This window comes from Pelobates fuscus, chromosome 10, assembly GCF_036172605.1.
Source record: "Pelobates fuscus isolate aPelFus1 chromosome 10, aPelFus1.pri, whole genome shotgun sequence".
Classification (NCBI taxonomy): Eukaryota; Metazoa; Chordata; class Amphibia; order Anura; family Pelobatidae; genus Pelobates; species Pelobates fuscus.
The window spans coordinates 148817123-148838187 of record NC_086326.1 but is presented as its reverse complement, the minus strand read 5'-3'; the positions used below and the strand labels follow the sequence as shown (position 1 = coordinate 148838187).

Sequence of the window (21065 nt, the reverse complement as noted above, 5' to 3'; positions counted from 1 at the left end):
GTTAGGTGTGAGGATCTGTCTGGATGGTGACTGTATCATTGTGTGTGTCAGGTTCCTGTTAGGTGTGAGGATGTGTCTGGATGGTGACTGTATCATTGTGTGTGTCAGGTTCCTGTTAGGTGTGAGGATGTGTCTGGATGGTGACTGTATCATTGTGTGTGCCAGGTTCCTGTTAGGTGTGAGGATGTGTCTGGATGGTGACTGTATCAGTGTGTGTGCCAGGTTCCTGTTAGGTGTGAGGATCTGTCTGGATGGTGACTGTATCATTGTGTGTGCGCCAGGTTCCTGTTAGGTGTGAGGATGTGTCTGGATGGTGACTGTATCATTGTGTGTGCCAAGTTCCTGTTAGGTGTGAGGATGTGTCTGGATGGTGACTGTATCATTGTGTGTGCCAGGATCCTGTTAGGTGTGAGGATGTGACTGGATGGTGACTGTATCATTGTGTGTGCCAGGTTCCTGTTAGGTGTGAGGATCTGTCTGGATGGTGACTGTATCATTGTGTGTGCGCCAGGTTCCTGTTAGGTGTGAGGATGTGTCTGGATTGTGACTGTATCATTGTGTGTGCCAAGTTCCTGTTAGGTGTGAGGATGTGTCTGGATGGTGACTGTATCATTGTGTGTGCCAGGATCCTGTTAGGTGTGAGGATGTGACTGGATGGTGACTGTATCATTGTGTGTGCCAGGTTCCTGTTAGGTGTGAGGATGTAACGGTTTATTTTCCTTGTAGGTGTGGAAGTATTTAGAAGGACACAAGGAACATTACAATGCCTTAATGATGGACACTCGCCAGCCTCTCAGCTCACTGGGTAAGAGGAAGCACTTTTTATATACACAGCTTGTGTTATAACTATATATGTAATTGAATCCCTAGCTTCAAACATCCAGTATGAGGTCAGTATTGTAATCAAACCCCAGTATAGTGTGCGATCAGTTTACAGTGTCAGTTTGTTGTATTTTTGTATTACTGAATTTAAATCAGAGCCTGATTGCAAGTATATATTTCAAGCTAACAAAAACTTGGAGGAAAGACAAGACAGGGGGGATAAGATAAAGGGAATCAGCACAGTTGTAACGGAACTCCCCGTACTCCGACCGAGTACCTTCCGTTGATGGACGCTTCCTAGCTTGCGCCGAGGACCAAAAGCACCGCACCGGACACCACAACCACTGCAGACTCCACAACCGCCGTAGCTTAACTGGAGTCTCGCCGTCTTCTGTCCACCCTGGATCAGCTTCTGTCCTCCAGGACCGTGTGGGAAGACCTCTCCTCCAGGAGAGCGTATCAGGATCAAGCTCTTAAAAGAGCTGAGTGATTAAAGCTCAGGGGAGTATGCAGAGCATAGCAATCCCCAGTGTGATATAGCAGTTCCCTCCAATAACGAGACAAGGCTACGAATTGAGGGTCAAGAAGATCTTTTACTTGGCACCAAAGGGCCTTCTTTTATGCAGGTTTTCCCTATATAGGACCACCCACAGGGTTTTACGGACAACCAATAACACACGCACATTACAGAAAACACTCCCAGCAATTATACACAAAATCCTCCCCTCTCACTGTGATATAATTATGGTACACAATGGGTTAACATAATTGTGAATATTCTGGGAGAAATCTAGAAAAATAAAAAAAATCACACAATAGTGAAGTATGCAGAAAATAATTGACTCAAGCCATGAGGTAGAGAACTTACAAGAGCCACTGATCTGCGTTTATCTCCCATTATTTTTCTGCGGGGTATCTTAGGAGGGGGCTTGTCTCTCTTGCCAGATAAGCAAAGGTACTTGCGGTATGCCAAATCCTCAAAAATGGAAGAAAACCATATAGAGCAGTATTGTGAAGAAACGTCCATATTGTGAAGAAACGTCCATAAAAACCGCATAAAAACATCCATAAAAATACGTTTCTTCAAAGTTCCACTTGCTAGTGGAGATATGCTGACTGACTGCAGTTTGTATGTAAGTGCAATCAGTGCAATAAATTGTTATTTCTTTTAACAATACTGCTCTATATGGTTTTCTTCCATTTTTGAGGATTTGGCATACCGCAAGTACCTTTGCTTATCTGGCAAGAGAGACAAGCCCCCTCCTAAGATACCCCGCAGAAAAATAAGGGGAGATAAACGGAGATCATCAGTGGCTCTTGTAAGTTCTCTACCTCCGGGCTTGAGTCACTTTTTTTCTGCATACTTCACTATTGTGTGATTTTTTTTTTTTTTTCTAGATTTCTACCAGAATATTTCCTGTTATATACAGGTTGTATTTTCTCTATATTTGTATGCTACCCCCTTTTTGATCTATACTCCTCTTTCTTTGTTGTTGTATAGATTTGTTTGGGTTTTTTATACTATATTGGTGTAAGTGAGGTACACTTTGGGGTGTCAGCATTATCTTTTGGTCTTCTTTGGGTTCTATACAGTACATTTTTTTGATATATTGGGTTAACATAATTATCACAAGCAGGAAAAATACAGTTTTTATACATGTACTATAACTTTAAAAATATACGTCCAATCTTCAGAATCAGCACACTTTAAACATAAACACTCTCAAAAATCAGACAAATCCATCCAGTAGATACAAAGTTAGCTGGGACTCCTTTATGACCGACCGCAAGCACATTTTCCTGCCCAAAACAGTTCCATAGATTTGGGCTGTGCGGTCGGTCTATTTTACACAGAAAAATTACTAAGTCCTGCCCCGTTCGTGCATTTAGCTTAGTATAGTAGTTAGTTCAAACTGCCGAATGGGACTTAGTCTCTGCAGCTGAAAACGGAGTGTAGGAGAAGGTAAGAGTCAGCGGTGTTCGTTGAAATGTGTAGCCGATTTCAGTTCCATGGATTTGGCTACACATACCGCTGACCTCGTTCGAATGAACAAAGATGGCCGCCGCCATGTGTTCGTTTGTCGAATGGCGGCCACTTCGACTACTTCGGCACTTAGGCTGCATCCGAAGTGCCAATTTTTTTTTTTAATTCTTTATTTTTGCGTGCAGTTCTTAACAGAGCATCTTGCATGGCCACAACAGCCAGTGCAAGTACATTGAATACAAAGGCATAAAGCATGATAACATAAGCACAATTTTTGAAGGTGTAACAAGCTGTGTCAAGTGTACTGTTGTACAATGTTGTGTGGAGGCAGTCTGTCTAGGTGCTAAGTGCGGGTTGTAATGGTGCGTTGATCTCTAGACAAGAGACTGATAATGAGTTTGTTAATGCTTGGGTGCTTCACGAGGGTGGGATGGGCAGTTGGGGGTTGCGTGCCTGAGAGTTGTATGTTAAGTTTTATTCCCTTGATCTGCCGTTACTCGTGTGCGTGGGTTTGCTAAGATATAAATGGTTTCGAGTTAGCTCAAGTTATGTGAGCGGTTGCATAGTGTGCAAGATCTGGGCCTATAAGCCCGGTTCATGTTTTGTGTGGTCTAGGGTATGCAAGCGGGTTTGAAGCTCCTGACCAGGGAGGCTACGGGGGGAGAGGGGGGGGAGGGGAGGGGGGGGAAGAGTATTATTTTCCAACGCTTAGTGCGGTTCTGGTGAGGGGGGGGAGGGGGGGGGGAAGAGTATTATTTTCCAACGCTTAGTGCGGTTCTGGTGTCTGCCGTCTTGCCGGCGTGATCGTGTTCTAAGCCTGTGCCCAGTGGATCTTAGGTAGGTGAGTATATGATGGACATGTAGTGAGACAAACAAAAGTGGAAACTTTTAGTGGTAGTGTGGTTTCAAATGTCCTATTTGGGCTCTTCATTCGGGGGTATCAGTCTCTCGTTGGTTCGCTGCTCTGGGGACGAACGGTTGTATGGAGGCCGGGTCCCATCTTGCCGCAGTTGTCTCTTCAGTGGCGGGTGTATCCGCGGGTGTTAGCCCCAGGATTTCCAGGAGGGATGCCGCCTCTAACATGGACGGAATTGTGTGTGTCTTTCCGTCTTGTGACACTGATAGAGAGTCGTTCCATCCCCAGCGGTAGGTCAGCCCTGCGGTTTGTAGCAGTGTCGTGACCGGTTTGAATGATTTGCGGAGCATGAGCGTGGATCTTGTCAGGTCTTGGAAGAAGGCCAGGTTTGAGTTTTCGAAGGTAAGTGGCGTTTTGTTCTTTATCGCTGCAAGTATTTGGAGTTTGTCAGGTAGGGAGGTGCAGCGGAGGATAACATCTCGCCCCGTGGTAGACCGTAGGTGAGGGGGATTCGGGAGGCGGTATACGCTGTCAATGGCTGTTTTCTTGGCCGTTGCGTGTGGCAGGATCGTGGCCAGTAACCTCCTAACGTAATGAGGCAGTTCCTCTGCCGTTATTGTTGCAGGAATGCCCCTTATCTTAATATGAGTGCGTCTTTGGCGGTCCTCCAGGGTGGCAAGCTTGAGAGAGGTGGACTGTTGCTGATTTTGCAGTGTTTTTATGGAGTCTGCCATGTCCGTGATTTGAGCCTGTACCTCTGTCAAAGTGGCTTCATTTGTTCGGACCCTTTCCGACACTGCTCTCACTTCCTTTTTGAGGATGGCCGAATCGGCCGCCAGCATTTTGTGGATTTCTGCCAGCATTAGTTTTAGGTCCTTCTTGGTGGTTGGTGCAGAGTCGTCGGATGATTCCGGAGATTCGGCCGGAGGTGTGGGTTAGTGTTGCGGCTTGTGTTGTGGCGCCGGGCTCCGGTCCTTGTCGGGGTTTCCATTTGCGACAGAGGGCCTAGGCTGCAATTGCTTCTGAAGCATGGCTCCAATGTCTCTGCCCTCCGCCGGAGTGTGTGACTTTTGTGAGCGCCGGCCCATGCCCGACATGTTGGTCGGTGAGGCAGACCGGGTTGAGGTGTGGGGTGTTTCTGCGCTTATCGTTCCGATGCCACCCAGGAAGCTCTCGAGGCCTAACAGCGTGGGGTAGGCCGCGGTTCTGTGCTTCCGTCGTGGCTGAAAAAAAGGCATCTATCGATGCTCCTCGGCTTCCCGATTTCAATGGTGGTATTGTGGGGTGCAGATTGGGCTTGGTTCCGTCTCAATCCTTTGGATTGGGTTTTGGTGTTGGGGAGCTTTGGGAAATGGCGTCTGGTCAGGATGCTTGGCAAGCCCCGCCCCCGAAGTGCCAATTTAAAGCTGCAGAACTGCTCCAATACATTTTCAAGGGGCAGCAAGAGTATTTTAAAATCCAATCTGCTAAAATAGTCATTAACAGGCAATATCTTCCAGGGGCCATAGTCTTTAAGGGGCATTGTTCACCAAAGTCACAATGTGCCCGCAGACGGTTCTTAAAGGGCCATACACAGTCCAATAAAAGTCCATAAGCCCAATTGCTGGTTTAAGAGGGTACAATCTCCCAGAGGCCATAGTTGCTGGGGAGGAGGCAGGCAAGCAGGCCTCTCCAGGACAAAGTGTTGAAGGGCACTTCGTCACAACAGTAAAGGAGGAGACTATATTTAAAAGAAGAAAAACTACCACAACAAGAGGACATATCTTAAATTAGAGGGGCAAAGGTTTAAAAATAATTTCAGGAAGTATTACTTTACTGAGAGGGTAGTGGATTCAAGGTGAGGGAGTTTAAAGGACCACTATAGTGCCAGGAAAACATACTAATTTTCCTGGCTCTATAGGGTCTCTAGGTCCCCCCCATCCTCATGGCCCCCCTCCCGCTGGGCTCTAAGAAGAGGAAGGGCTCCCTCAGCGCTGGGGATTCGCCTCCTCCTTTCCTCGTCATCGGCTGCATGCGCGGCACAAGCCGCACGCGCATTCAGCCAGTCCACAGGAAAGCATTCTCAATGCTTTCCTATGGACGCTGGCGTCTTCTCACTGTGAAAATCACAGTGAGAAGCGTGGAAGTGCCTCTAGCAGCTGTCAATGAGACAGCCACTAGAGGCTGGATTAACCCTTATGTAAACATAGCAGTTTCTCTGAATGTTTACAGCAGGCAGGGTTAATCCTAGATGGACCTGACACCCAGACGACTTCATTAAGCTGAAGTGGTCTGTGTGCCTATAGTGGTCCTTTAAGCATGCGTGGGATAGGCATAAGGCTATCCTAAACTTGAGATAAGGCCAGTGACTAATGAAAGTATTTCGAAAATTGGGCAGACTAGATGGGCCGAATGGTTCTTATCTGCCGTCACATTCTATGTTTCTATGTAACAGTGCTGACTTTCCCTGCAGGGGACATCCATACAAAGCAGTACACAGCTATTTATACAGAACAGTGCCGACTTTCCCTGCGTGGGACATCCATACAGAGCAATGCACAGTACACAGCTATTTATACAGAACAGTGCTGACTTTCCCTGCGGGGGACATCCATACAAAGCAATGCATAGTACACAGCTATTTATACAGAACAGTGCTGACTTTCCCTGCAGGGGAATATCCATACAAAGCAATGCACAGTACACAGCTATTTATACAGAACAGTGCTGACTTTCCCTGCAGGGGGACATCCATGCAATGCACAGTACACAGCTATTTATACAGAACAGTGCTGACTTTCCCTGCGGGGGACATCCATACAAAGCAATGCATAGTACACAGCTATTTATACAGAACAGTGCTGACTTTCCCTGCAGGGGGACATTCATGCAATGCACAGTACACAGCTATTTATACAGAACAGTGCTGACTTTCCCTGCGGGGGACATCCATACAAAGCAATGCGTAGTACACAGCTATTTATACAGAACAGTGCTGACTTTCCCTGCAGGGGAATATCCATACAAACAATGCACAGTACACAGCTATTTATACAGAACAGTGCTGACTTTCCCTGCAGGGGGACATCCATACAAAGGAATGCACAATACACAGCTATTTATACAGAACAGTGCTGACTTTCCCTGCAGGGGGACATCCATACAAAGCAATGCACAGTACACAGCTATTTATACAGAACAGTGCTGACTTTCCCTGCAGGGGGACATCCATACAAAGCAATGCACAGTACACAGCTATTTATACAGAATAGTGCTGACTTTCCATGCAGGGGACATCCATACAAAGCAATGCACAGCACACAGCTATTTATACAGAACAGTACTGACTTTCCCTGCGGGGGACATCCATACAGAGCAATGCACAGTACACAGCTATTTATACAGAACAGTGCTGACTTTCCCTGCAGGGGGACATCCATACAAAGCAATGCATAGTACACAGCTATTTATACAGAACAGTGCTGACTTTCCCTGCGGGGACATCCATACAAAGCAATGCACAGCACACAGCTATTTATACAGAACAGTACTGACTTTCCCTGCGGGGGACATCCATACAGAGCAATGCACAGTACACAGCTATTTATTTATTTATTTTTTTTAAATTCTTTATTTTTGAGCAGACGATTTTGAGATTTACCGTATAAGCTTTTACAGTCATGCATATGATATCACATTTGCTGGTATAATTTTACAGAGTGTCAGCGGTAGGAGTTACATTATACATTTTATACACGTTTCTTTTCCTGTATACATTTTCGTCGTCTGTTTTTTTCTATTTTGTTGGCAAGCAAAATCAACTATGTACAATAGCATGTAGTTAGAGGGTAGAGTTGGGAAATAGTATATCGGTCTCTGGCCCCGGAGGGTGTGTGACCGTTTACCCGCTTCCCTTTAGTTGTTACTGCTGGTAGATGTTGTGATTTATTCCCTCATTTGCAGTTTATGAGTTACTAGAGCTTGCATTCAATGAAAGAAAGTTAAGAGGAAAGTAAAAGTAAAGTAGTAAGAGACAAGTACCTAGATATCCGTTGTTGCTGAGGTTGCGTTTTCTTAGTGTTTTTCGAGTTTGATCCCTCACACGTCCGGTGGTGGTGCCGCTGCCACCCGTCCGGGTGATGGGGTGATAGTAGGTAATAATCGTGTTTTTAGGTTTCCGCTTTTTGAGCCGTGTGGATGCTGCCCTGCTCTCCGGGTTGCTCCCCTAGGTGTCGTATTGTTCCCATAGGTCCCATACTTTTTGGAATTTAGGCATTGAATTTCGTACCTGGGCGGTTAATTTGTCCATTATATAGTTATCTCGCATTTTAGTTTTGACCAGGGATATACACGGGAGGTCCGGACAAGACCATTTTTGTGCCAAGGCTCTGCGGGCCGCTAGGTAGAGCATATTGAGTAGCCTTTGTTCATGCCTGGGGAGGCCTTCAGTGGGTCTCGAGAGTAGGCATGCCCAAGGGTCCATTCCCATTCGTCGTTGTAGGATTTGGGAGCTAAGTTCTACTATATTGCGCCAGTAGTTTGCTACCTCTGGGCATTCCCACCACATATGAATATAAGTTCCTTTCCCCCCACATCCATGCCAGCAGTCATCTGTGGGGTTCAATCCCATGTGTTTCTGTTTTACCGGTGTCATGTACCACCTAAATAGTGTTTTATAGGATTGCTCTTGGAGTGTTATGCAGATTGTGGTTTTGGTGCATGCTTCCCATATCTCCTGCCATTCCGTGCCCTCTAGTGTCTCCCCCAGGTCGGTTTCCCACTGTTTGGTATAACGCAGTGCGTCTTCTCTGTCTGGGGCCCCTATGAGATGGTTGTACATTAGCGTGATGAGTTTGGTTTGTGTTGTCTCGTTGTAGCATAATTTTTCGTAGAAAGTTAATGGTGTTAGGGCTGCTTTCCGTACGTCGGGTTTGTGTGCAAAGTCTCTGATTTGCATGTACCTAAAGTAGTCTCTGGTACGTAAGGTGGCTTTTTTGGCTAGGTGTTCATATGTGACCACTTGTTGGTTTATATATAGGTGGGTATATCTTTGGAGCCCTGTGGCTTCTATCCCCTTGTAGTCACCTGCCCTCATTCCCGGGGGGAAGGCCCTGTTTCTAAGGATCGGTGTCATGGGGGATAATTGGGTACTGAGGGTGTATTTTGTTTTAGTTTGGTCCCATATCTGAATGGAGTTGAGTATGGCTGGGTTTGCGGTTCTTAGCATGGCTCTTTGGGATTTGGGTGCCCATATGAAAAATTGTGGGAGGTCCTGACCTGTCATCAGTGACTCCAGGTCCACCCATCTTCGTTTTCCTGGTGGTGTGTGCCACTGTATTATCTGTGTCAGTTGTGCAGCTAGGTAGTAGGCGTAGATGTTGGGCAGTCCCAGTCCCCCCCTAGGTTTCGGTCTATACATGAGGGCGCGCGCTATCCTTGGTCGTTTATTATGCCAGATGAAGGCATCTATCGCTCTTTGGATGCCGATCAGGTCCCCTCTGGTTACCTGTATCGGGAGGGCCTGAAAGAGGAACAAGATCCTCGGTAATACGTTCATTTTTATAGAGTTTACTCTTCCCATCCATGAGATGGGTCTGTCTGTCCACTGTTCTAGTTCCTTAAGGAGAGTTCGGAACAGAGGTGTATAGTTGCGGGTAAACAATGAGGAGGTGTTTGCTGTCAGTCGTATCCCTAAATACATGAATTCATCAGTGGCTATCTTGAAGTGATACATGTCATGTATGCGGGCTACGTCTGTGGGTTCTAAGTGGAAGGGCATGGCCACGGATTTGGAGTGGTTTATTTTGTACCCCGCAATCGTCCCAAAGCGCTCCAGTACTTGTGTGAGGTGTCGGAGAGACTGTATGGGTTCCTGAAGCGTTATCATGACGTCGTCAGCATAGGCTGATACTGTGAATGGTGTGTCTCGTATTACGATGCCCTGTATGTTTGGGTGTTGTCTAATGGCTTGTAGTAGTGGTTCTAGGGTCAGAGCAAAGAGTAATGGGGACAGCGGGCAACCCTGTCTGGTGCCGTTCCCTAGCGTGAAGGGTCTCTTGCGGGCCCCTGAGATGAGTATTTGCGCTTTTAAGTCTGTGTATAGTGCTCGTATTGCTGTGACAAAGGCCTCTGGGAATCCTTGAAATTGGAGTAGTTCAAACAAGTAAGGCCATAGCACTCTGTCAAACGCCTTCTCCGCATCTAAAGAGAGTGCCAGAGAAGGCGCCTTGGAAGCCCCCATGTGCCAGATCGTGCTAACTCCCCTGCGTGTGTTTTCATATAGTTGGCGGCCTGGCATAAAGCCCACCTGGTCCGGGTGGATCAGGCGCGGGAGCAGGGGGGTCAGTCTGGATGCCAAGATTTTAGCGAATATTTTAAGGTCGGTGTTGATTAATGAGATGGGCCTGTAGCTCGGGGCCAGTGTCTCGTCTTTCCCTGGTTTTGGCAGAAGGACAACATTTGCCATTGCCATGTCGCCATCGGGTGTCCCTCCCTGCAGAAAGTGGTTGCTGAGGGTTGTGAGGGGTGGGGCTAATACGTCTTTGAATTGTTTGTAGTAGCTAATGTCATAGCCGTCTGGTCCTGGTGCTTTGTTGCCTTTTAGGGATGCTATTGCTGCCTCTACCTCCATCTGTGTGATTGGTGCCTGCAGATCATCGGCTTCGGCTCCGCTCACCCTTGGAATAGTGAGTTCGGAGAGGAAGCGGCGCACGTTTGCCATATATGTTGTGTTGGTGGTCTGGAGTTGGGGGGAGTGGTTGTAAAGGTCGGAGAAGTAGGACGTAAACACTTCGTTTATAGTTTCAGGAGTTTTGACTAGTGTGTTTGTTGTTGTGCGTATTTTTGTTATGATTTTGCCTTGCGGTCTCGGGCGGAGGACTCTTGCTAGGAGTGTATCTGTCTTATTGGCCTTTTCATAGAAAAGTCGTTTTGACCATAGAATAGACCGTGAGACCGTCTCCAGAGTGGTGTCCCTGATTGAGTGTCTGATGTCATTGAGTTCCCTGAGGAGTGTGTCTGTTGGGTTTGTTTTGTGTTGTTGCTCCTTTTTGCGTAGGGCAGATTGTAAGTCCAGTAGCTGTTTTGTTTTGGCCCTCTTTTTCTGTGTGGCCAGTTTTATGAAGTGTCCACGTATTACTGTTTTATGTGCTGCCCACACCGTGGTAGGGCTAACCTCGGGGGTAGTGTTTATGTCAAAGTATTCTGTGATGGCGTGTTGGATGGTTGTTCGTGTTGTGTCATCCCTTAATAGGCTGTTGTTGAGCCTCCACGACCAGTTGGATTTGTAGCACAAATTGCTGAGTGTGAGCGTGATGTCTGCGTGATCTGACCATGTGATGTTATTAATTTCCGTGTGGATTGTTTTGGCCATCCCTGTTCCGTTGAGAAATATGTTGTCTATTCTGGAGTAGGTGTTGTGTGGTGCTGAATAGAACGTGTAGTCTGTTGTGGTTGGGTGTTGCAGCCGCCAGGCGTCAAGGAGGCCTGTGTGTGTCAGGAATGTGTGTAATTGCTTGTCTTGGCTCCCTCTGCCCTGTGATCTGACGGTGCCTGGTTTCGCGCTTCTGTCAGCTGCTGGGCTGTGTACAGCATTGAAGTCACCCCCTACCAGGAGGACCCCTCCCCCTGTTCCCGCCACCAGCATTTCCAGGCTCGCCCAGAACTGCTGGTCTGGCTCGTTGGGAGCATAAACATTAATAATGTGTATTTTAGTGGTGTAGAGTGTGCCCCCTATGTATATAAATCTCCCCTCTGGGTCAGCTTGAATAGTGGTAATGTTTAGGGGACAGTTTTTATGTAGGAGTATTGCTACTCCTGCCCGTTTCCGTAGTGCTCGTGCTTCGTGAACTGTCGTGTAGTTTCTGTCCGTCAACCTAGTGGTCGCCGACCTGGGGAGGTGTGTCTCCTGTATTAGTGCTATGTCGATTTTTTTGGCTTTTAAGTCCCTCACCAGCAATCTACGCTTGTTGGGGGAGTTAAGGCCTTTGGCATTTAATGATAGTACCTTAAGGGCCATTTGGAGATGTATTCAGAGCATTGAGTGTGGCGGGGTCCCCCTTCCTCCGGGAACCATGGGCTGAGGTGTGCGCTGAGTTGCTTACGGGGCTCCTCCTCGGGGTCGCAGGGAGCATCCAGGCAGCGAGAGCGGCTGAGGAATCGGTACTTGTCTTAAAGAGTAGAGTAGGAAAAAGAAAGATAACTTGAGTGATAAAGAACATTTGCAGTATATATTCACTTAAACAATTAACGTAAACATTTGTTAACCATCTGGTCTTAACCTGTGCCAGATGAGATTGGGGGTGTTCACCCCCTCCGAGTGGCGTAGAAAAAGTCACCTCTCGGAGTCGGTGATTGCCCCGCGTTAATCCACTGTGGTGTGAGTTACAACTATCTTCGTGTTGTCGCCCCTGGGGCCTGTGGGACCTCCCCTGTGAGTGTTTGCTCTAACTTTCATACCCTCCTGGGTTAGTCTATAGAGGGTGTAATTAAGGTTTACTGGATTGTTGCGTGTCTTGCTGTATGACCTCCCGTTCTCCCTCCAGCTTTGTTTCTCATTAGTGCATGAGGAAAACATTTCAGCCCTGTGTGTTAGGCGTATTAGTGGTATGGTGGAGTGAGGTGTAGTTGGGAGTGTTTCAGCGTGTCTAGGAGTGTCCCCCTACCTGTGTGCAATATTTGCCTGAGAGTCACCCCCCCCTCCCCCCTCCCTCTTGTGCTCGGGTGACCATCCCGGCTCCGTAGTAGGGAAATGCATTAAAGGTGTAATATATTGAGTCGTGATGACATGGGATTTGAACTGTCTCAGTGCATCACTCCCAGTGCAAACAGCACCCTTGCGTTAAGTCCATTCAGGCTGTGTTCGTGGTCTGTGGTGCTGTTGGTGTCAGTGCTGCTGTGCAGCTTGTAGTGAGGTCGTCTGCTCTCTCCTTCCTCTCTCTCCCCCTTGGTTTACTGGAGACAGTTCCATCCAAAGGTCTTGATCAAATTGAGGAGAGGGTTGTCGGGGGTTTAAGGGGTGTGTGAGTCCAGGTGTCTGCTCTCAGAAGAACTTAACTGTCCAGAGTGTCAAAATTGCTGCAATAAGTCTTGTGGGCGCTCTTTTGAGTTTGCGCCTGGCTGTTTGCGGGTCTCAGTCCTCTCGGTCCGCTTGTGCTGCGATCGTGTACCACTCTCTCGGGAGGGGTGTAAGGGCCGGTCGGGTAGGCCCAGGTAGGGCGAAGTCTTGCGGTGGCGTGATTCCTAAGTCCCTGAGGAACTTGTGTGGGTCTCCTCCCGGTGTGTAGGCTATTGTTCTTCCAGCTGTGAAGGCCACTATTTTGAATGGGTGTCCCCAGGTGAAGCGGATTTCATGTTGCCGCAATATATCTGTCAGTGGCCTCCATTCTCTTTGTAACGGTATGCGGTATAACCGTCCACGACATCCGTTGGTATCTCCAGGAAATCCACAGTCAGAGTAGGAAGCAAGGCAATATTCCCAATCCTCCCAATAACCGGACGAAACACAGTTTGGGAGTCAACTAACTCGGTTTATTCACAAGCAGCGTATTTATACAGTTCCCCATGCAAGGGGTTTCCACACAGATCATCCAGGGGATTTCTCCCAACATGCATTGTGACTTTCCCAACCGGCATTGCGACACGAGAGGGATACTCCCACTAAAATGGACGATTAAGTGGATTATCCCCTCGTGTAGCAAAACCGACAATTGACTCAAAAATCCATAATTCACATAATATTCGGTACTTTGGAATAATCGAACGTTCGGTAGATAGCTGGGGTCGGAGCGCACACTTTGTGAGAATACCGCTCTGATCCCAGCTGAATTGACCGAACGCCGCACATAATACATTTAAACATGAAAGTTGGTTTAAAAGTACCGAATAAATACGGGACATATAATGTACCGAACGCGGAACTCCCGAACGCTCTGGAAACCCAGCGGGGCTCGGATCATCGAGTAGCCGTTTTCAAGTCCAGGCTCTCGACGACCGAACACCGCTGCAGAGACAAAGGATCCAAGATGGCCGACCGCCGCATGGTCGGTAGTGGATCGACGGCCACCTAGGAGAGCCCTTAATTACCGATTGCAACAATGTTGCAATCGGTTACTTGGTACCACACGACTTGGGAGTGTGTGGTCGACCTGGGGAGCCCGTATTCGTACGGCGAATGGCCAGGATAGCCGTGTTTTCGTCGTATGAATGCTGGTACGCTGGCAGCGTACGGCTGCCAGCGTGCGAACGGCCATAGCACAATACATACACATTTAACGGAACACATCATACAGTCAGCCTACGGACAACCTATACTGCATATAGTCCAGAAGTGGCTAGATTTGCCACAATGCTCCCCCAGAACCAAGCCGGCATACACAGTCTGATCCCAACGGATCGGCTTGGGGATGTCCGGGAGAGTACTCACAGATCACTTTTCGAGTTCAGTCTGTCTGGATAACCCGTCAGCGTTACCGTTTTGTTTTCCGGGCCGATAGTGAATGGTAAAGTCAAAGGGCTGCAGCGCCAAACTCCAGCGCAGCAGCCGGGCATTGTCCCCAGATACACGGTTCAGCCACACCAACGGGTTGTGATCTGTGAGTAAGGAAAAAGGTTGTCCGTACAAATATGGCTGTAACTTTTTGAGGGCCCACACCACGGCCAGGCATTCTTTCTCGATGGCAGCGTAGCTCACTTCACGTGGTAGTAACTTGCGGCTTAGGTAAGCTACGGGGTGTTCTCCGCCATCGGCTCCCACTTGGCTCAGTACTGCTCCCAATCCAAACATTGAAGCGTCTGTGTGAACAAGAAATCTTTTAGTTGGATCAGGAGCAGTCAACACAGGAGCATTAGTTAGAGCCGTTTTGAGTTGCTGGAATGCCTGCTCACACTCTGGGGCCCAGACAACCTGTCGGGGAAGGTTCTTTTTAGTCAAGTCCGTCAGGGGTTTGGCCAGGGTGCTATAGTCTGGAACAAACTTCCGGTAGTAGCCGGCCGTCCCTAAAAACGCCAGCACCTGCGTCTTAGTCCTGGGGGTAGGCCACTTTGCTACGGCCTCAATCTTGGCTGGCTCGGGTCTCTGCTGCCCACACCCTACTCGGTGTCCCAGATACTGCACCTCAGCCATACCTATGTGGCACTTGCTAGGCTTTAACGTTAACCCAGCCTCCCCAATACGATCTAGGATCGCCCCTATGTGGTGTAGGTGATCCTCCCAGGTCTGGCTAAAGATGGCTATGTCATCTAGATAGGCACAGGCATACTCTTGGAACCCGTCCAGTAGCCGATCTACCATCCGCTGAAAGGTAGCCGGAGCGTTTTTCATTCCGAAGGGCATGACCTTGAAATGGTACAGGCCAAACGGAGTGACAAACGCCGACTTGGGGACGGCGTCATCGGCTAGTGGAATTTGCCAGTATCCCTTACACAAATCAATGGTAGTGAGATACTGGCCCCGTGCCATCTTATCTAACAGCTCGTCTATCCGGGGCATCGGGTAGGCATCAGACACCGTTTTGTCATTTAGCCTCCGGTAGTCGACACAGAACCGAGTGGTGCCATCCTTTTTCGGTACTAGGACTACCGGCGATGCCCAGGGGCTATCGGAGGGTTCGATAACCCCTAGCTGTAACATCTCATCTAGCTCGGCTTTCATATGGGTACGGACGGATTCCGGAACCCTATATGGAGCCTGTCTCATAGGTAGCTGTCCCAGGGTGTCTACTCGGTGAGTGGCTAGCGGAGTGTAACCAGGTAAATTGGAGAAGGTAGCCCCTTTGGCTTCGATCAGCGCTTGTACCTGGGCACGCTCATGGGCGCTTAGCCGCTCCCCCAGCTGAACTCCCTGGGAGGGCTCTATCGGTGCCTCGGGTTCTAGTAGGTCAGGTAAGGGTAGGTTCTCCTGATCCTCTAAGGAGGAGGCGCAGATGGCCGTCACATCCTCGATCCTCTCATGATAGGGTTTGAGCAGGTTCACGTGGAGCATGCGTCTCTTCCCTACCCCTGAGCAGGGGCCGATCACATAGGTAGTGTCGCATCGCTGCTCCACTACCTGGTATGGGCCTTGCCAGATGGCCTGCAGCTTGTCTGTGCGGACAGGTTTTAAAATTAAAACCTTCTGTCCCACCTGAAAGCTGCGGTCTCGGGCTCCTCTATCGTACCAGCGTCGCTGTCGTTGCTGGGCCGCCTGGAGGTTGGTGTGTACAGCCTGAGTGAGCGCCTCCAGACGGTCCCGGAATTCCAGGACGTATGATATGATAGGGGTCTCGTTGGTAGTACTCTCTCCCTCCCAATGTTCCCTAATTAAGTTCAAGGGTCCCCGCACCCTCCTCCCAAATAGTAATTCAAACGGGGAGAACCCGGTCGACTCCTGGGGAACCTCTCTATAAGCAAAGAGTAGGTGAGGTAGAAACCTCTCCCAGTCTTTGTGGGTCTCCCCGAACGTCCGAAGCATCTGCTTCAGTGTCCCGTTGAACCTCTCACATAACCCATTGGACTGGGGGTGGTAGGCGGAATTAACTATTGGCTTAATGCCACATACCTTCCACATATGTTGAGTAACTTCGGCCGTAAACTGGGTACCTCGGTCCGAGATTATCTCTTGGGGGAACCCTACCCGGGAAAACACTTTCATTAATGCCTCCGCTACGGTCTCGGCATGTATATTAGTGAGGGCCACAGCTTCGGGGTACCTGGTGGCGTAATCCACTACAGTCAGAATGTACCTTTTGCCAGAGGGACTGGGTTTTGGCAGGGGCCCTACGATATCTACCGCTACGCGGCTGAAGGGCTCTGCGATAATGGGTAGGGGACATAGCTTGGCCTTGTGGCGATCCCCTCGTTTACCTACTCTCTGACATACGTCGCAAGAGGTGCAATACTGGCGCACATCCTGCGAGATGCCGGGCCAGAAGAAGGCATGCGTTAAGCGGTACCGGGTACGGGTCATCCCTAGGTGTCCTGACAAGGGAATGTCATGAGCAATTCTAAGCAGCTCCTGTCTATACTTTTGCGGTACCACTAGCTGCTTGTTAGTCAGGGTGACAGACCCCCCCACATCTTTAGTCGTGACACGGTATAACAACTCCTTCTCCCAGATGTACCGCTCCCCCTCTAGCCCGGTTTGGTCTGTTTGTGCCCGGTCCCTATATGCTTGGAGGGTGGGATCGGTCTGGACTTCGGTCGCAAAGGTAGTCGGGGTATCCCAGGACATGGGGGTCGGTTGGGGAGCATGGTCTCTTACCTGAGCCTCAGAGTGCATCGGTGTAGCCGTGGTGCGAGCCTGTTGCCGGGTGGTTACGGGGTGTGCCTCCTGATAGGGAGTCTGGGGAATAAAAGCGGAAGTCATTTGGCCTAAGTCATTCCCCAGCACAACATCTGCAGGTAAATTTTGCATAAGCCCTACTTCCACAGTCCCCTCTCCCACACCCCAATCCAAGTGTACTTTGGCAGTCGGTAGCCGGTATACTGCTCCCCCGGCCACCCGTACTGCCACTGACCCGCCAGTGTGGGTTGCGCCCGGGACCAAATGTGGTGCAACCAAAGTCAAAGTGGCTCCCGAATCCCTGAGCCCTTGTACCTCCTTGCCCTCTAGGGTTACTAGCTGCCGATGATGTTGTCGGTTGTCGGTGGCTCGGACCGACATTACTTCGTGGAGCACCCCTAGCGGCTCCTCAACTTGAGCGCTCAGCAATTCTTGGGTGACGGGGGCTACCTGGTAATGGTGTGCAGCAGCCCTTGGTGCCAAATTTTGTCGCACCTGATTCCAAGCCTGCCGGCTCCGGTTTTGGGTGCACTCCCGAGAAATGTGTCCCCACTGCTTGCAGGTGTGACACTGAATGTTAGCCCGGCCGTTGTATCGGGAGGGGGGTGGTGGAGTATTCAGTGCTGGCCTGTGCAGGGGTACGGTGGGGCCGGTAGGAGTAAAATTATGGGGTGGCCCGGTAATCCGAGGGAGGGCCTTATTCTGTGATCCGTGATGCCTCCGGGCATCAAAATGCTGATCCGCCAATCTAGCGGCTTCGGGTAGGGTGAGGGGTTTACGGTCTCTCACCCATTCTTGTGCGTCTGGGGACAAGCCATTAAAAAACTGCTCCAGTAGCATAAGCTGTCGTAACTCTTCCATATTAGTGGCGTTGCTGGCCTGTATCCATCCTTGCGATGCTTGATCCAGCTTGTGTGCCCACTCTGCGTGAGAATCTTTCTCCGGTTTGCGCAAGCCCCTGAACTTGCGCCGGTATGCTTCTGGGGTAATAGCATACCTCTCCAAGATCGCCCTCTTTACTTTAGGGTAATCTTTGCTGTCCTCTCGAGGTACAGCACGGTAGGCTTCAGCTGCCCTACCCGATAATTTACCGGCCAGCAGCGGTACCCATACTGCGGGTTCCAGATCGTGCAAATCGCACAGCCGCTCAAAATCCTGTAAGTACCCATCGATTTCGTCCTTTTCTTCACAAAACGCTTTAAAGGCGTGATGTGGGACTTTGGGTTTTAGTTGTCCATAGGTGGAGGCAGTAACAGACTCTGCCCTAGGTGGGGTTGCTGGTGGGTTGGTTGCCAGCAGATAGTCCTGTACATCCGATATCATCACGGTCAACATTTCCAACGATACTGGTTGCGGCAGAAACTCCAACCTGGTTCGTAGCTCTTTTTGGAATGGGGTCTCTTCCTTGGCTGGTGGAGGTGTAGTGCTGCGGGCTCTGTCTCCCTCCATTAGTTCAGCGATCAGCACAGCCTTAGATTTGTTGCTGGCTATCTTGCCCCTGGCTTCCAGTAGCTCTTTTAAAGTCTGTCGTTTCAGTATGGTGTAGTCAATCTCCATACGAATTGCCCTTGCTTTCCTTGTTCGGTAGTTCCAGTTTACACGAACGCTGCTTTTTCGGCTGTAAGGTTCGGATCCCGTCGCTTGCCACCAATTGTAACGGTATGCGGTATAACCGTCCACGACATCCGTTGGTATCTCCAGGAAATCCACAGTCAGAGTAGGAAGCAAGGCAATATTCCCAATCCTCCCAATAACCGGACGAAACACAGTTTGGGAGTCAACTAACTCGGTTTATTCACAAGCAGCGTATTTATACAGTTCCCCATGCAAGGGGTTTCCACACAGATCATCCAGGGGATTTCTCCCAACATGCATTGTGACTTTCCCAACCGGCATTGCGACACGAGAGGGATACTCCCACTAAAATGGACGATTAAGTGGATTATCCCCTCGTGTAGCAAAACCGACAATTGACTCAAAAATCCATAATTCACATAATATTCGGTACTTTGGAATAATCGAACGTTCGGTAGATAGCTGGGGTCGGAGCGCACACTTTGTGAGAATACCGCTCTGATCCCAGCTGAATTGACCGAACGCCGCACATAATACATTTAAACATGAAAGTTGGTTTAAAAGTACCGAATAAATACGGGACATATAATGTACCGAACGCGGAACTCCCGAACGCTCTGGAAACCCAGCGGGGCTCGGATCATCGAGTAGCCGTTTTCAAGTCCAGGCTCTCGACGACCGAACACCGCTGCAGAGACAAAGGATCCAAGATGGCCGACCGCCGCATGGTCGGTAGTGGATCGACGGCCACCTAGGAGAGCCCTTAATTACCGATTGCAACAATGTTGCAATCGGTTACTTGGTACCACACGACTTGGGAGTGTGTGGTCGACCTGGGGAGCCCGTATTCGTACGGCGAATGGCCAGGATAGCCGTGTTTTCGTCGTATGAATGCTGGTACGCTGGCAGCGTACGGCTGCCAGCGTGCGAACGGCCATAGCACAATACATACACATTTAACGGAACACATCATACAGTCAGCCTACGGACAACCTATACTGCATATAGTCCAGAAGTGGCTAGATTTGCCACACTCTTCTTCTTTGCAAAGTGCTTGGGGCCAGATCTTGGTATAATGCGATGGATTTGCCTTTGTATGTGAGTTCATGTTGCCGATTATACCGCAGTAGGGCCTCTTTGGTTGAGAAGTGATGGAAGCATATAATGATGTCTCGTGGCACATCTGTGTTCGAGCGTCGGGCCCGCAGGGCTCTGTGCGCCCGGTCCATAGTCCATTGGGTCTTAGGGATTTCTGGTAGGAGGTTGCTGAAATATGCCTCCATGATTGGTGCCAGGGGGCCCTCTTGTGTTGCTTCTGGCCATCCTCTGACTCGGAGGTTATTCCGCCTCGTGCGGTTTGATAAATCCTCCACTTGCATTTCCAGGTCGCTGATGTAAAGGTTTAGGGACGTGGAGTGCTGTATCACTGTGTTATGGCCTTGCACTATGGTTTCCACGCGTTGCTCCAGCACAGCGGTGCGGGCGCCTAGGGCCTGAATCTCGGCCTTGATATCTCGGGCGCTACGGGTGATCTCTCCCGCCAGATAGGTTCTCACCTCCGCAAGCTGTTTCGAGATTTGTGCGGCGGTATCCTCACTCTGTTCAGGCTGTCCCCTATCCGTGTTGGAGGATGGGGAGTGGGAGCCTCGTGTGCCTGCCCGGCGGCCATCTTGTGCGGCCTGTGCGGATCTTGAGGCCGCGAACATGTCGGCCACTGTGGGAGAGGATTCTTGCGGTCCCCCCTGTTTTTTCTTGCGTGGGGTGGCTCTGGGACCTTTGTGGGGCATGTGAGTACCTTTTAGCGGTTGCGATGCTGTTTGCCGGTGCTGGATTTAGTGTGGATTCGCGGGAGCTCCCTTGTTAGGCTGCCATCTTCGTCGGCTGCCAGGCCACGCCCCCCAGTACACAGCTATTTATACAGAACAGTGCTGACTTTCCCTGCGAGGGACATCCATACAAAGCAATGCACAGAACACAGCTATTTATACAGTACAGTGCTGACTTTCCCTGCAGGGGACATCCATACAGAGCAATGCACGGTACACAGCTATTTATACTTTCCCTGCAGGGGGACATCCATACAAAGCAATGCACAGTACACAGCTATTTATACAGAACAGTGCTGACTTTCCCTGCAGGGGACATCCATACAGAGCAATGCACGGTACACAGCTATTTATACAGAACAGTGCTGACTTTCCCTGCAGGGGGACATCCATACAAAGCAACGCACAGTACACAGCTATTTATACAGAACAGTGCTGACTTTCCCTGCAGGGGGACATCCATACAGAGCAATGCACAGTACACAGCTATTTATACAGAACAGTGCTGACTTTCCCTGCGGGGGACATCCATACAAAGCAATGCACAGCACACAGCTATTTATACAGAACAGTGCTGACTTTCCCTGCGGGGGACATCCATACAGAGCAATGCACAGTACACAGCTATTTATACAGAACAGTGCTGACTTTCCCTGCGGGGGACATCCATACAGAGCAATGCACAGTACACAGCTATTTATACAGAACAGTGCTGACTTTCCCTGCAGGGGACATCCATACAAAGCAATGCACGGTACACCGCTA

General features: G+C 49.5%; 1 protein-coding gene across 1 annotated transcript in view; it reads left to right on the top strand.

Annotated features, from left to right (window-relative positions):
- The first annotated feature begins 782 nt into the window (after nucleotides 1–782).
- LOC134575199 (gastrula zinc finger protein XlCGF26.1-like) overlaps nucleotides 783–21065 on the top strand; it is a 145091-nt gene continuing 124808 nt past the window's right edge. Inside the window, exon 1 of the mRNA XM_063434445.1 lies at nucleotides 783–805. The gene's annotated coding sequence lies outside the window, so the exon portion shown is untranslated. The remainder of the gene's footprint in view (nucleotides 806–21065) is intronic.